The sequence below is a fragment of the Zosterops lateralis genome (assembly GCF_965231275.1).
Source record: "Zosterops lateralis genome assembly, chromosome: 4".
NCBI lineage: Eukaryota > Metazoa > Chordata > Aves > Passeriformes > Zosteropidae > Zosterops > Zosterops lateralis.
The window spans coordinates 19357934-19375001 of NC_139765.1; the positions used below are offsets into that span (position 1 = coordinate 19357934).

Genomic DNA, 17068 nt, shown 5'->3' on the forward strand with positions numbered 1-17068 from the left:
GGCTTTGAGAGCTCCTTTTGAAAGCTCCAGTACAAAGTATTGCCTCTAAGAGACCAGACTGAGGTGGAGGCCACACCTGTGCTTAGAAGTCTGTTTTCCGGAATGTCGAGCCTGACTTACTCTAGATAAGTGTTGTGCTTGGACAGCTTTTGCTGTGAAAGTTTTACTGGATCAATATAAGTGGAAAAAAGGCCTGCCTTTAAAATTTAATTTTCTTTTAGTTTTCTTTTACCTCTGTGTCCAGGTCTCCTAGAGGTTTTGCCAGTAAATCTAAAATAAAGAAGGGAAAAAAAAACACAACCCAAACCCATATAATGAAATTGTATCCTTTCTGTGGTCTTGCTATGTCAGCAAAGCTTTTACCTGTTGATCAAGGCTGATGAGCATGATGCATCCTGGGTTTTTATTCATGCACAAATGTTTAACATGGCTGTAAATTAAAATATTGCCTCTCAGTAAAGGACACTGTCCCTGCACTTTGCTCGTTCTTCGCTTATTGAAGTTTTAAAGCCAAAGTCAGGAAGGTATCATCAGCTGTCTGTGAGGGGCTGCAGGTGCTGGCTGATACTCTCCCAGATCCTTCCCTTTTGGACCTCCATGCTTTCTGTGGTGCCTATGGGACATTGTTGATGTTCATTCCTTGAACAAGAAAACCTTGGTACAGCATATCATGAATGTGTTTGCTCAGAGCAGTCTCAGATTTAAATCTAGCATCTTTTTCGGTTCTTGTGAAGTTCTGGGGCATTGAAAGTAGTGTATCATTCGGTGAAAGGTGGGGAAATGGAAGCTACTTAACATGTTTGAAAGGGTATTTTACCTCAGTCTTGGAAGCAAGACATTTCCCGTCTATCTTGCTGAATGTCTGTGACTGTTTCCCACAAGTGCACAGGACTAAGAGCTGCAGTGAGGCATTTTGAAGAGATGGACTTGTTGTCACCACTGCAAGGCATCTAGGAATGCTTTTCTTCCTGCCTTTTCTCTCTGCTGCTGACCTCTAAATTTCTGTGTCCTCCTCATAGTCAAACGAGCATAGTAAAATATATATCTGTGTCTGAAGTTCTAATGTTTGCTTTTTGCTCATTTGTCAAATTAATTTTGCACTGAATTATGAAAAATGTTGCACTGTCACAAGTTGTGGCTGGTAGTAGATTGCTTGCACACTACATCTGTTCAAAGGCTCAGAAGAGGGACAAGTTTAAAATTTCAATTACAGCCTAAAAATACATGTGGTATCTTTTTTTCACATTTGACTCCCTTGCTGGAAATAGCAAGGTTCTGTCATGTTTTTCATGTTTTCTAGCTGTAGTCACTTTCAAGTACAACGTAGCTACGTAGCAAACTGGAAAAATGTGCATCCATCTTCCTCAAGTGAGGGCATGTGGAAATGGTGCTATGACCACATCAAATACTGCACACATGGAAATTACAGGAGCTGGGTTTTGAGCAGACAACCAGTGTTTACATGCTTAATTTATATAATAGCCCTTTCAGTTCCCATCTGTTCCTCTGCCTTTTGGCAAATGAGTTTGCAGTTTTCTAACATGTGAAAATGTTGTCGAGTTTAGGGAATAAGACTCGGATTTTATTTAATTGCTTCTTTCTTTGTCTGTTGTAAGTTGGTCCTTAGGGTGGAGGGGTTGACCCCAGGAAGCAGGGAAATTTTGTCTTCCCAGGCTGCCAATAATCTGTGAGTACAGCTCAAGGCTGAGAGGTCAAAGTTTCAAGTTGAGCACTTCTGTCCCAAGTGCATCTCATTTTCTCATATGCAAGGGGTTTGTGCTGTAAGTGAAGGTGATCTGAGAGCCCCCTGTTTCTGCTCTCACGGCTAAAGAGTGACTGGGACTTCTTGTGAAGGGCATAGATCCCAAACAGAGGGTGCAAAGATGAGTTTCTGTTCAAGTGGACCAAAGCAGTTGGCTGTCAGGAAAGGAGGGCTGGTTCCTGCTCTGCTTTAGTTCTGTTCCTCCTCTTCTGCAGTGCCAGGGCATGCTCTACCTCTGTGGCTCATCTGAAGCATGGTCGTGTGGCAGGCACAATGCAGACCAGAACCTGAGGGCAGGAGTCTGATGGGCTGGTCATGCAGTGGTAACAGTGGTGTGTGTTATAAAGCTTCTCTGAGCCTATTCAGTTCAACATAGGCAGGGGGTATTACCAGCACAATAGAAAAGCAAATTACTGCTGAAAACAATTGCTGGCTACCAAAACTGATAATTTGGGCAGATGATTCAAGCTCAAGTGTGAGCCTTTGTATTGCCCCAATCACCACCTCACTTCTGCAATTTCTTTGAAATGGGTTTGTGTCAGATACAGGCTTCATGGGAGCTCCAAGGTATGGGTGGAGAAAACACTCGCCTTTTCATCACTGCTGGAGTAAGGATATGTACACTCATGTCTGCAGCATGGTAAGCCAAGCACAGGTTGTCCATAGCTTCCCACTTGTGTTCTTCCCTGCATATCTTGAAATGCCTTATACCAACACTGCAAGCTTGTTCTTGATAAGTCGGTCCTGTGGCCTCCCTCCTGGGACAGACAGTATAGGGCACTAGGCTGAGCTGCCTCTGTGAGCAGTGTGCTCTCATGGCATCAGTGTTGGGATGAGCTGTGTCCCAGCACTGTTCTTGTGTGGGTAATCTGCTGTGTTGGGAGACCAGGCTGTAGTAAACTGGCCAAATCAGTAAAACTAACCTCCTTCCTAGCATACGCCCATAACTTCAGAAAGTGGTTGGAGGAGCTGGGAGTTCAACTCAGTAAGCTTCAGGCTTACTGCTGAATGATCATGTGTTTGGACAATGTCAATGGAACAAGGACAAGCAAGGTGAGAAGGAAGGGATGATCCTGGTGACAGGGGTGCAACTCTAGGGAAATTGGTCAGGGCATTTACATCTCTTGGTTCCTTCAGGGTCCTGGCAGTAGGCTTGCTAGCTAGCTCATTTTTATGATCTACTAACTTAACCAGCTTCTGAAGAAGCTCTTTGACAGCTCTCACAGATGGCTTGTGCTGCAGAGGAGCCCGGAGACAAATGGTAGGCAGTGAGAAGAATTTGCTGTGCCTGTTGTTCCACCACCATGGTTGTAGGGTTTCATGTTTTGTGTAATGGGTTACAGTCAACCTTGGCCCTTAGACTTTCTCAGTTTTGGATCCTAAATATGAGGATACTTTCATGGCAAAAAGCAAAGGCATAATGTAGGAGGAACAATCCCTACTAGGGGAATCTATTTCATCAGGTATATTTATTCAAAGGAGAAAACCAGTAATTTTCTTCTAAATGGATACACATAGCCTGCCACATGTTCACACAGGAGCAGGACTGGCTTTCCAAGTGTGTGAAACCAGGCAGAGCTGGCTGGTGACATGCAAGAATATTGAAGGTCATGGCTTTTGTTATTTCCTCTTTTCCTGCCTGCTGGCCCTTTTGTCTCTCTCTGGTGGTGCTGGCATGCCAACTACTCACTGCTATTCCATATTGGGCCATTCCATTCGTGTTGGTGTACTTCTTGAGCTGGAACTGGTGGTGGAGCAGGCAAAAGCTGATCAAAGCACATGTCTAATTGGATTTTTAGATCTTCCTTTAAACAAGTAGGATTTCCAAATATTCCGATTAGTGGGCATTAGTATTGAGGAGAAATATGTCACCAGGTAGGGGGTTTTTGAGTCAGAATTTCAGTATAATTAAAAAGAGATTATTGAACTTAATATTATTAAAAGAAATGTTTTCATGAAATGAAGGACACCACTGGACTCTCTGGGTGTACGTAGGAAGTGTGCTGAACCGTGGCCTACAGCTTGATGTTAAGGCAAGAGAAACATTTTTTGTAGGTATGGAAAAAGAGAGCTGCTGCACAATGGGACTTCTTACTCTTTGCTCTGCAGAAGGTTCTTCTGGAGGGAGGGGATTATACTTCTGAAAGAGTGAGCAGAAGAAACATATGTGGGTTCAGCTAAGAAGTGTCAACCTAACTAACAACAGATTCTGCAGTTTGTGTTGGAATAAAAAATGGATAAGTAAAATTTTAATTATTAATTTACATTTTTATCCTTTTGCCATGTTTCCTAGTTAATTTGCAAATGAATATTCTTTTCCGGTGTTGCCGAGTTTTTCCTTCTGACAGTTATCACCCTAGAGCTGGGTTATCAGTACTAACACATACTTCAAATTAAATTGGGAGGTAACTGTGAGAGCAGTTTATCTTCAGCAGTAAGGACAAGTTCCCCTAATTCTCAATCATGTGCCACTCAATTCCATTATGACAGGAATATATTAATCTTTTCTTGTGAGCAACTTAGTATCCCACTTTCTACTGTTAAGGCTTGCATTTTTATGATGCATTACTGATTAATATTGTTAGAGTTTGTGTTTTACCACTGGTTATTCTTAGCCGTGATTTCTGTCTTGCACTTGACTGCTTTTCCTTTTCTTAAATTATGTTATTCAGGGGCAATACCTGTGGAGGAGGAAGGTATTTCCACCTGTGCACAGGACTGAGTGGGAAGCACAAGTAATTAGTTGACAGGATGGCCAAGAACACTTAGAAGCTGTAGGAGAGTTTCTTAGGATTTTTCTAGCAAGACTGATAGTGGCTTTGTTTGTTATTTTTATTTTGATCTTTCCATCCTTACTGTAGAACTGCAGTGCAGTCGTGCTGCTTGGCTTTTCCAGGGACTGTTACAGTGCTGGAAGTATGGGCATTGCCAGTTCTCCTTGAAGGAAGGCAAGAACAGAAAACAGATAACCCTGACATGAAAAACAAATGAATCTTGTTTTATCTTCATATATCATCAGGAAAAAAAAACCCTCCTGATTTGTGTTAGTCTGAAAGAGACAGATTTCATGGCATCCAAGAACTCAGTCTTGAGCTTGGACTTTTAGTGAAGCCAAACTGTAAATGGAAAATTTGTCAAGTGATCTGGCTGTAAAAATTTAGATTTGAGGAAGGATAATTTAAATTTATGTCAATTTATAAAGTGGTAATCTCTGCGGAGGGGAACTTAATTGCAAGACTGACAATTTGGGTCATGTTTGAAATTGATTCAGAGATTAGTCCTTGATAACTTTGGATCTGTTTCCAAAGCTGACTTGTGAGTTGGGATTGAGGATCAAAGCCTAAATGTCACTTTGTTTCAAGCTTGAGTATCCGACTGAGGCTCTTGTTTTAAAGTGTGGTTTTGTTGCATACTTTAACTTCAAGTGAAAATTTTGCCATTTTACTGAAAATCTTCAGTCTTTGAGGCTTAAGAGACTTACTGAAGATGAAGGTGAAACTGTTTGTGTACTTGTAAGGATTATAAGAAGAGACTTCAGTAAAAATAAAAAACTGGAAGTGGCATGGAGGATTCTGGCAAAAGAGAATTGTTGCTAGGAAGTCAAAAGATGTATGTTTGAAGGTAGTGGATTTGTTTGTGCTTGAAGTTTTAGCATTTGTGAGTAGGGGTGTGCTGCCCTCTCTTAGGGAGGGAGGCTGGGTGGGGTTCGGTAGCCTTCAGAGGACAGCTTCTTTGGTGGGTGATAGTAATTTTTAACTGCTGCTACATCATTGTGTAGAACTGATGTGCTTATGGCTAACAGAGTGATGACAAGCCAGTCCAGGGGATGTTTTCAGAAACATGCTTACAGATGTGCCTGTAGCTTTAAGTTACACCTTTAAATTGTTTTTACAGGCACAGCTTTCAAAATCAAGTTATTGGCATAGCTGAAGTGGAGGAAAACACTCATCCCATAGAATCATCTTCCTGCCTTTCCTCATCTGTGTGAGGTACTACAGTTACAGCTGGGAGGTGAGGATGAACAGCGCCAGGCTGCCAGGAGGTCACAGGTGGATGGCGTAGAGAAATGCTGTGAAAAAAATGTGCATTTGAAGAGGGAGTCTGTTAACTTGTTGAACCCATTCTGTATTTCTTATATTAGTTTTCCGTGTGTCACCTGCATACAGTTGTCTTTGCCCTGTCTGCTCCAGCCCCACTGCTCTGACATCTCTGGCACTTGCCCGTTTGATCAGGCAGTTCATCAGAATCATGTTTTTTGTAGGGGTGTGCTGGTGTGTGTCCTAGGTAGTTTTTAGTGAGTATGATGCCTTGGCCCAGGAATTCAGTGTGATATGGGAGGTGCAGTACAAACAGGCAGTGAGGCTGGGGTAGCTGGCACCATGCACAGTGACTGCCAGGTGAGCTGTCAGGGTGGCCCTACCTTGGCTTCATCAGAGCTGGAGGAGTTTCAGCAAGAAGCAGATTTACTGTTGTCTCTAATAAGTTTCTTCCTTCTATTTTTCCTTTCCAGTAAGCGAGTCTGGAGTGGACTGTACCAGAGCCAGTTAAAGATTGGTACAGGGGAGAGGCACGTCTGTTTAGAAATTGTGAAGAATGCAACATTTGGCAATAACTGCTATGTCTTTTTTGGCAGGATCCAAAGAGCTCAGAAGGCGTTGTCTCTTCATTAGCGATCCAAATTTTATGATCGCTCCTGCGTTTTGGAAGCATTCTCGACAAGGATGAGATGATGTAATTACATAAACCCAAGATTTCCTATTTTTTCATGAAGAACTTAAAAAGCTTTGAATGTAGACTGGGTGCAGAAAATGTTCTGGTTCTAGGTCTCCTCTAAATCTCCCTCGGGCACAGAGAGCACTGAAAGCCAAGAGGATCTGTGTCGATCTAAGCTGCTTACTCATCTAGCCATATATATATACACACACATATATCTGTACCTACCTATATATATCTTAAAGATCACCTGCTGAGTCATCCAGGTCCATGCTGAGCGCTTCTCACTTATTTGCATACTTTGCTTGTAAGTTCTGGTATGGCTGTGGTTATATTAGGGTGTTGACACGGTGGGAAATCTTTGAGCAAAGTGAAACCTAATTTGAATCCAACATCTGAAGAAGGCACGCAAGCTTGAATTCACAAGTCATCTGTGAGACAACCATGTAAGTGCAAGATGCTTCCTGCATGTTTTGTTGCTGGTGGGGCAGAAGTTGTCCGTGAACTTGTACAGTAGCATTTGTCCTGGTGTCTGAACCTTCTCAGTACTGTCTGATAATAGGCCTAGGAGACTGTACAAATAGTGGTCTAAACTGCTAAATACTCCCAGGATTACTGGGCAAGGGTCTCATGCTGGAGACATTTGCCTGTATCAATATATTTTACACTTCTATGCCGTGCCATCATATCTATTTGGTTGAGTTTGTTGCTAAGGAACTTGAAATGTCTTCTAATTTGATGTGAGCTAAATGGTACTGAATGATGTTGAGATGAAGAACTAGAATGTAATCCATGTTCATTTTATCAGTGAATTGTGCATGTGAATTCTATATCTAATATAAGAGAACAACACTAAAATAGATTTGGCATGTGCTTTATGTTGGCTGAGGGGATGCAGGGCTTAAATACCAATTTGTGACAATGGGTATGAAGCACTGGTTGGCAAATGAGCGTGTTCCCTTTATAAACATGTTTTTCCAACATGCTGTGCTTTTTCTGCTGCATCTCATGTTTCATGCAATGATGTTTAGGGGGTTAATTGAATACAGCCTAGTGCTAATGGGCTGCAAGCTTAATTCATGTTGTCCCTGTTGTATTTGGGAATTTCCTCTTCTGTCCTTTCTCTACATCCGTTCTTGGGTGTGCGATCACAGCGACAAATTTTAAGTCATCCTTTTTATTCCTTAAGTTTCTTAGTAATTATATGACTTTAGGGTTTTTTTTTTATTTTGGTGTAATTTGGCAATATCTGAGTTCAGTTGTTGGCAAATGTATCAACACAACATGGGATCTGCAGTCTATAATGTGTCCTATCACAAGGAAAAGCTGTGTGGTAAAAAGCAGATTCGCCACAGAACCTTTGGAGACTTGTGAAAAGCACAATCTTTGGCTGTGCAAGTTGAGCAAATTAAGTGGCTGAGATAAAGTTGTGTAGATGAAGAGCAAGGTGAGTTCAAAGGTGTGTCAACCAGGTATGCACCCTGAAAGCACTGAATGGTTAAAAAAAATATCCAAACCAATACTGCTCATGACAAGCTTTGCAGTGTGTAATAACCACATGACAGATTTCATCAGAGTTTGCTGTAGAACAGCAGAAGGGCAATGAAACACCAGTAATAATTAACATCTTCAAGGCTGAATTTCAACGTGAAGCATACACCATTTTAATGAATGAATGCTTGAGGAAATGCCTAAGAGAAACCTGTGTTTGTCAAGCAAAGGTTCATTCTTACAGATATGGTCTATATCTCTTGGTAAATAGATACCAGATGTGTAGGTAAATCAATGCCTTGATAGTAGTATGTGAAAGAGGCTTAAATTCTGATTTTTAAAAATAATTGACCAGTATTTGAACAAAGAACAAAATTTAGTGAAGCATAGCAAAAGGCGTGACTTTTTTCCCTTCCCCTTAGTTAATTATTAATGACTTTCCTAAGAGTTCCCAACTCATCTCTTCTACTGGATGGAGGGAAACAAAGAAGGCATTTGAGTTGCATACCTGCAAGTTGCTGAGTGTATTGAGTGGGATGGGAGGTCACCTGGCTGTTTGTCCAGTTTTCAATTAGTGGCAGGGAATTGTTTGCAGAAGTCAAGTACTTAGCCATGGCTCAAGCAAAGTGGGTTCTTCACTTTATTCAAAACCTGCATTGATATTTTTTTGCATTGAGAGAAATGCCTTATTTGGAAGTGGAGTCCGAAAATACCACACCTCCTGTACTGACACCAAAAAATTCTGGATTTTCCACAGTTTAAAGGGGAAGATTTTTTCCAAAGCTTGGCACCTGACTGCAACAGGAACTTTCAGCACCAGCTTCCTCAGGTCAAAGGCACTCAGTAAAGCAGCTGTACTAGGACTCCCCTGTGGGCCCCCAAACTTAGATCATCACAAGAATGATGACAGCTCTCTCCACAATATCCTTATTTGAAATGCACAAAGCTCCTTGCTATACAGTGCCTAGGTCTTTCCTTCAGTGTTAGGTGTAGGTGCTTCACTCTGCTGAGAGGAGACTGTTGTTTGCAAACATACTGACAAGAATGATACAAGATAAGGGAGACCTGATTAGTTTTAAAAAAGATGGACAAATACACATACTTCAGGTATGAATAAATTAGCCACCAGAAGAATTTTTGCAAAGAAGGAAGAAAAATAAAATAAATGAGTGTTAAACCTTTAAATACTTTAAATAAATAAAAAATGTCTTAGAATATGGATACCTGCAGTAGTAAGAAACAATGGTCTGTCCTGAACATGACTCCCTAGAATAACTAACCTGAGGCATGCCTTAACACACCCAGGCCCTGTGGCAGTCATAATTGCTTTAGTCCACCTGGGAAATATATGGGTTTTACTTGAAAGAAAACACTGAATTTTGGATCTCTAATGTTTTGTTTCACAGTCTATGTGCTTGAAGAGAAAACAGTATTAGATACTTCAGTTCCAGACTCCAAAGGCTGATATAGATCTGTATGCGACAAAATACAGAATACACAAATAAGTGATAACTGCACCTATTCTTGGGTCATTCCCATGATGGTGTGGAGTTTTTGTTTTGTTCTAGGTTGGTCTTGGGGTTTTTTGAGGAATTTACCCATTTTGCTCATTCCAAAAGTCTAAAATATGACAAGATGATGCACAAGTCAATGGAGATGTTGCTAATGATTTTCTTAGGCCAAGTCACAGATCCTCTTGGGGATCTTGTGGACTGCAAGGGAGAACATGGGCATAGACTAAAGCACATCCTGAAAATGTGGAAAAATATTAAAAAAACCTTGTTAAGGTTCCAACAGCAGGATTTCACTTAAAATCTCTCCTGTGGTGTCAAACCACCATTGTTCCTTAATAAATGAGTTAAATGAACATTTGGCTGCATCTGTGGCTAAACCCAGTTCAAGCTACTGCGTGTGGTTGAGCATTTTGATGCTGTGCTGAGTCCTTTCTTGTGGCTTGGTCGAATTAAAGTTGATCCCAATTCTCCTCATCCAGCAGCCTGATCCAAGGGCCATCACTGTAATAACAGGGCATTGTTCTTCCCCCTAGGGTGTGCTCATGAGACATTAGCTGCTGTGTAAAAGCATTATTCTGTTAAAATTGTTTGTTGAGTTGAACAAGGTAAACTGTAACACTTTAAACACTTAACCACTTTTTTCAGAAGTGGGGAAAATCTAAGAAAGCTAGTTTGATTCAATATTTTTGTTGAATCTAATTGAAGGGCCCTGATCTAAAAGAAGACAGTACTCTTTGATAGATACTACTTCTGTGAAAGTGTTTTGGAACAGGAACCAGCATCTCTTCCTGCCTTGAAGGTTCTTAAATCAGTGCTTCTCTGCCTGGTGGCTGCGACTTCTACAAACAGATAATTACCTTCTGAGTGTGTGTCTCTGTGTTACCTTGACCTTGCAGCTGTCTCTCTGATCACAGACTATGTAATAGAACAAAATCTTGTTCTTTAAAGCTGGTGGCAGTAACACAAAACTGCTTAGTGTCACTGTTATGCCAAAATAAAGCTGGGGTAGAATGATAGAACTTGGGAAAGGTCAGACTTGTGAAACCGTGGCAAATAGTAGATAAAGCTTGTTGTGGTTTGTCTTTTTCCATAGTTGCTGTTCTTGTCTTTAATTTTTTGCTAGTAATTTAGGCCAGGTGTGCTTTTAAGCATAGTACTGCCAATTGCTTGTGTTTTAAACAAAGCATTGCTGGTTACTTTTGGTTGTGGGAGTGCATGGCTTTCAAACTATTTAGGCTTTTTACTTTACCAAAGCAAATTAATTTGAAAAACTTCAGGTGGAGAGTTGCTCTGTATAAGACAGAGGCAGCCTAATAGTTTTTCTATAGTTTTTAGTCAGGCTTGTTAGGTTGCAGTGATGGGTGCCACTTGGTTCTTGTTGGGAGCTAGCAAGATGTCTTTTCTTAACTTAATAACTCCACTGCAAGTATTTTGTACTGCGATTTATTTTCGTCTGAAAACTTAGATTTCTTCCATCAAGATTTCAAATTCTCAATTGCTTTTCATATTTAACTTGATTCCTGTGTAATTTCACTTGTGGGCTCTGGAAGCTGGGAGCTGTTGTGGACTTCCAGGAGTGAGAGGTGATGGCAGGATTTGGCCCCTTTGCTGCAGGCTCTGCGGCTGGAGGAGACTCCAGACTGCAGAGGAGATTGTCATTTATCATCACAAAGCTAGAGCATCTAAGTAGACTGACTCACCTCCTTGCTAGTGACTCACTTCATGTCTTCTCTTTCCTGGGTAGAAAAATAACTCCTTTGTTTCTAATGGGAATGCAAAGTGACAGTCAGACCATAGATGCCACTTTGTATCAGTAAAAGGCAGACACACATTTAGAAGTATTTTCATTACATGAGCCTTAGTATCCTAGGAAATGCATGCTCATGTGGTTTGAGGTAAGGACTGAGTCAAAAGGCGTAGTGTTTTAGCTGTTGGGACTGGGAAGGATGCCCTAGCACAGAAACTAAGTAGCTTGTTCACGATTGTATTGGGTTCAGTGCAGATTCAGATGGTGAATACATCTCCCCTGATTAATCTCTGATCCTATATACCATCAGCCATCACATCTCTTGGGGTATTTAAATCAAGTTTATTGTTTCTCCATGCAGTATGCCAGTAGAAGTGGATTTCTTTTTCTGTATGTCTGATGGTCAGAAGAGCCTCTTGTGTCAGTTCTTTTCTGTTTACTTATTTGTTTTAAAGGACAAGACTTTTCTCATAGGAGCTTCTATACTAGTCCTCTACCTCAGTTATGTAGATCTGCCTCCACTGGTTTTTCAGTGTGACATCGCATCTACAACCTCCTCTCCTCCATGCTCTGATGTTGTATTCTCATGGAACATGTACACTGAGGAACTGGTTCACCAGTGTCTTACTGTGTGTTTCCACAGAGGCCTCCAATTTTGTGTCAAACCAAGTAATGCTGTCCTATGTCTTCATAGAAGTTTTCTCTCCTGATTTTGAATTCAATTTTCATGTGTATTTTCGTCTATTAAATGAAACTTTCAGACCTGCACTCCAGCTGTCTCTCTCTGGAGGAGCTGCTGCAGTCCTTTGGCATTTCCCTCTGCCATGAGCTCCCTGGCTCCCGTGTACTGGGAGCACATAGGTCGCCACCCTCTCTCCTGGAAAGGCTATGCCTCATGAGCCCATTGCAGGTGCTGGATCTGTAGCCTGGCTGGGGAGCTGAGAGGGTGGGATGGAAGCAGGCAGAAGCCACTAGAGTTACACAGGCCAGTTAAAGTAGTTCAGCTTTTGAGCAGAAATAGATGAATATTTCTGTAGGAGGAGGGTGCTAAGAGTTCAGTTCTTTCACAAGAAATCTGTTTCTTTCAGATAGCTCTAAAATAAAATCTGCCATTCCTGCTGACTCTGCAGTCAGGTCTGCTTATATTAGCCCCTCCCACTTACAGCTTACTAAATTCTTTTTTATTTAATACTTATATTGAGGCAACAGTGAATGACAGAAACTCACTCCACTAAAATTCTAAGTGTGTATATGCTTAAATGTGGAAAAGGTCACATTGACTGTCACCCGGCATGTTGATAGCAGTTTGGTAGGGTCTGTGCCCCAGGCTCTATGTACATCACTGGGGCTTGTGAGTTGTGTGTGGGATGATGGATGTAAACATAATTTCTGAGGCTTCTGCTTGTTCGCTGTTGCTGTAATTCAAGTTTTTCCTTATGACTCTGGAGTGGCATTGCTATTGCTGGCCTTCATTTTAAACTACTGGATACTATTTAATCCTAGAATTATCATGGGCAGGGCTGCAGGGTGGGTCTGGCTGGGGCTCAGGGAAGATGCAGCCACATCTGGTTTCCCAGATTTAGACTCAGACATTTGTGTCACAGGGAAGGAATAATGGTGTGGGCAGCTCTTTTCTGCTCAGCTGCTTTATGCTGCGTTCTGTTTTCCATGGCCACTCATGAAAACATCAGGGTAGTTCTGCATCTGAGCTCAAGGAGTGTGAGGGAAACCTCATCTTGCATCTGTCTGGGGAGGCATTTCGTGAGGCAGAACAACATACCCTATTTTACAGAAGAATAGGGAGTATTTTAAACAGGAATAAATAATACAGGTAGTGTCCAGGCTCTTTTTAGCTAGTCAAGGCAGCAGATCCAGACTTCTCTGTTTCATGAAAACCACTGTTGTGAAGAATTGTAAGAAGGCTGGATTTGGGTTGTGAAGGATCATGCGATCAGGAACTGAAACAAAAGTCTGTTTGAACCATAACTGTATTTTGTCAAGACATTTTCCTGGACTGGCATTGCATTGCACGGCTTTAGTATTTAGACTGAGCTGCCTCAAACTGTTTTTCAGCTCCTTTGTAACCTGAGCAGCCCTTCTCTTCCACACATACATGACCTTCTGAAGTCCAAGTGTCTGTGGAATAAAGATAGATGACTTTCCATTGCAATAGCTTTTTTTGTTTGCTTTGCCTAAATTGAATTGTCTTGAAATCAATAGCTGATTTATTTGAGGCTTACACTGTGTTGTTGACTTATTGACACTTTTCTAAGTGCATAGTTTATTAAACATTAGAGTAGTCCTCACAGAATCTGCTGGTTTAAGTTTTGAATTTTCTTGCATTAAAACTTACTTTCTGTTCCAAAACTTTTTAGAAAGTTACTAACAGCCTTCAGCCCACAAAATTTGTATAAAGAAGTTTTTGTTGACTCTGAATTTGTTAAACTTACATTAGTGTGAGACGTTACTTGTTTCTGAGACAGCTCTTTTAAATTTGGTTTAAAATGTTGTTCAGAAACATGAGACAAGAGACTTTCTTCAACTTGCAAAACAACTACTCAAGATACTCATCTCTCTTCTAGTGAATGATTGTCAGGGATTGCTTAGAGTTCATCTAAGGAACGTTTCCTGAGTAGCAAGTATGGAAATGTGACATATGAAGGAAACATTTTTTGAGAAGGGTTTAGGCATTCGTTGTTTATTTCAGGATTTTAGCCCCAGGATTTGAGGTTCTCTTCTTTTTTACTTCCTTCTCTCTTCCAAATGTTCAGATTTGATGTTGGTGGCTAAATAGGGACTAGATAATTGAAAAAGTCCATTATTCATGGAACCTCATTTCAGTGAGGCTCTTTTGTAAATCTGTGTTCCTTAAGCAACTGCCCCAAATTCTGCTTCTTGACACTTTTCTTCTTCTAAATGAGCCTAGGGGATTTCAGAACATTTTAACATATTCTGACCTTGATAATAGCATTTACTATCTTGTTGCAATGAGCTGGGAGAGCTGAAGAGCAGCAAAGCAGCGTGGTCCTTTCAGATATATCAATACAGCATCAATGGTAAAACGTTGAGGATAATCCTTAGACATCCTGGCTCATGGCTGTGTATTGTAACTGTTGAGGAAAAGCATACACTCACCAGGTTCTGAAATAAAAAAACAATATATATTTTTTTACTAATCACTGCATCTCTCTTGAAGACCCGACCCTCAAAGTATGAAAGTATTGGTATGACATATGGGTTTTGGGCAATCCTTTTCAGTCGGTCCCATGAGAGACTGTGGGGGTTCGATGTCTCTCCACGGATGCGTGTCCCTTGTGCTCAGCTAGCTCTGGCACCAAATCCGTGTCTTGGGTTACGTCCTCAGTTCTGTGAGTCCTTGCCTTGGAGCAAGTGGCGTAAGCAATGGTGAGAAATAAGGGAGGGCTCACGTGGGGTAAAACCAGGGTTTATTGAGATGTTATGCACCCAGGACCAAGCCATGAAAAGCAAGTTCCCCTGCTGTGGCTGGGTCTTAAGTACTGAGGGAGGGGAAACAGGACAGGGCAACTTGGAACCAATCCCGAAGGGGTAGGAGGAACCTAGAACCAAAGGGGGCACACAGTAGGACAATACAATGAATAAAAGTGGGAGGGGAAATCAGAGGCCTGCCACTCCTTTGACATCCTCACCTAGAACCTTCTTAGGTTTCCAGGCATGGCTGCAGAGTGATAGACAGGCCTTCAATAATGATTGGCTGCTGACCACCACCCAGGGGGAGCCAAGGAAGGGTTTAACATGGGTGTACATAGGAGAAGCCATTGTAAAACAAGGCACAGGATACATACAGAAATGATAAACCTAAAAACACACCACCACAAGAGACCACAAGAACATGTAGGGTAGAGGCGGAAGATTAAATCCTAGTTAATGATAAATCTAGAAATTGCATGTTATCTGGTTTTTGTGTGTGTGCATTGGGTTTTGTTCTTCAGTTGCTGCTTAGCCCAAAAGTGTGTGTGTGCTGTCCTGTGTCCTTCATTCTGCCTCCTGTGCAAGTAATCCCATGATGACAACTGACAGAAGTGCCTCAGTTGGCACTGGTCCACAATTTAATTTTCATTTTACAGCCTCTGCTTATCGTGTAGATGGAGGAAGGAGGAAAATTATGTTACATTTAAGACCAAACCATCTTTTCCTTTGCAGAAGCGAGGCTTGCAGCACTTCCTCGTGGTCCATGAGGTGGAAGCCTGAGTTGCTAAATTCCTGGCTCCGCATGGCTGGCTCCTGTGGCTCCTTGGCAGATGTGGCATGAGGAGCATCTGGGCTGTGCAGGGGCTCCTGCCAGCTGCCTGTGTTCATCTGCAGCCCCAGGGCAGTGGCAGTAGGACTGTCACTGAGAGCAGCTGCCTCTACAAGGAGGGAAGCTGGAGATGGAGGCAGGATCCAGACATCTACCAATGAGGCAGCTGCAAGATTTATCTGGTGCTGCTGCAGTCTGAATCCCTGATCACTGGGAGGAAGAGGGAGGAGGAAGGATTGTATTTAGTTTACCCAGCCATGGGTGTGTAACAGGAGGAAGTTGGAGAGAAGGCAAATGAAAGGGCAGAATTTCTCCTTAAAATCTAAACTCACTGTCCTTTAAAGTTTAAAGCCATTGCCCCTTGTTCCATCACTACATGTCCTTGTAAAAGGACAAGCTTTCTTGCAGGTCTCCTTTAGGTACTGGAAAGTGCTATAAGTTCTCCCTGGATCCTGTTCTCCAGGCTGAACATCTTTAGCTCTCTCAGCCTGTCCTTATAGTAGAGGTGCTCCAGCCCTCTGATCATCTTTATGGCCCTCTGCACTTGTTCCAACAGGTCCACATCCTTCTTACCCTGGGGGCCCCAGAGCTGGATGCAGCACTGCAGGTGGGGTCTCACCAGAATACAGTCCCTTCCCTCACCCTGCTGCCCACACTGCTTTTGGTGCACCCCAGGACACATTTGGCTTCCTGGCTGTAAGTAAGTATTTGCAGCTCATGTTGAGCTTCTCATCCATGAACACCCCCAAGTCCTTCTCAGGGCTGCTCTTGATCTGTTTTCTAGCCAGTCTGCATTTGTGCTTGAGATTGCCCTGACCTTTATGCTTTAATGACAATTATTTGTCATGCTTCTGGTTTTGTACTGCTAGAACACAGCACTGAGAACTCCTGCAAGGCTCAGATGGATATCTTAATTTAAAAAAAATAATCTGCTGTACTGTGTATAAATCCATTTAGAAGTAATTTAAAGAACTTGGAAAGCTGCTGCTCTCTGTGAGGGTATTTTCTGTTTCAAAGAGATCGCTGCTACTTACGGCTAGACATCTGTTATCTGAGCAGCAGAACAATAGGCATGTTCTTTGGCAGGTCTTTATAGCCATCAGCGTCCAGGAATAGCACATGGATGGTACTATGTCCAGTTCTGAGCCTCTCAGTTTAGGAAGGACATTGAGATGCTTGAGTGCATCCAGAGGAGGCAACAAGGCTGGCGAGGGTCTTGGAACACAAGCCCTGTGAGGAATGACTGAGGGAGCTGGAGTTGTTTAGCCGGGAGAAAAGGAGACTCAGAGGTGACCTCTTCACTCTATAACTTCCTGAAAGGTGGCTGTAGTCAGATGGGGGTCGGTCTCTTTCTCCAGGCAGCAACTGACAGAACAAGAGGACATAGTCTCAAGCAGTGCCAAGGGAAATACAGGTTTGATATTAGGAATAAGTTTTTACAGAAAGAGTGATAAAGTACTGGAATTGTCTGCCCGGGGAGGTGGTGGAGTCACGATCCGCGGATGTGTTTAAAAAAAGACTGGATGTGGCACTTGGCGCCTTGGTTTAGTTGAGGTGTTAGG

The 17068-nt window shown here is 42.1% G+C and overlaps 1 protein-coding gene across 6 annotated transcripts in view; it reads left to right on the top strand.

The window, feature by feature from the left end:
• The window catches only part of CHST11 (carbohydrate sulfotransferase 11), a 168516-nt gene that overhangs the window by 12437 nt on the left and 139011 nt on the right, over window positions 1-17068 (top strand). The window contains exon 1 of one of the 6 annotated variants that reach the window (XM_083860203.1): window positions 6903-6921. The exons of the other annotated variants lie outside the window; for them this stretch is intronic. The gene's annotated coding sequence lies outside the window, so the exon portion shown is untranslated. Of the gene's footprint in view, window positions 1-6902; window positions 6922-17068 lie in introns of those variants that run through there. 6 annotated transcript variants of the gene reach the window in all.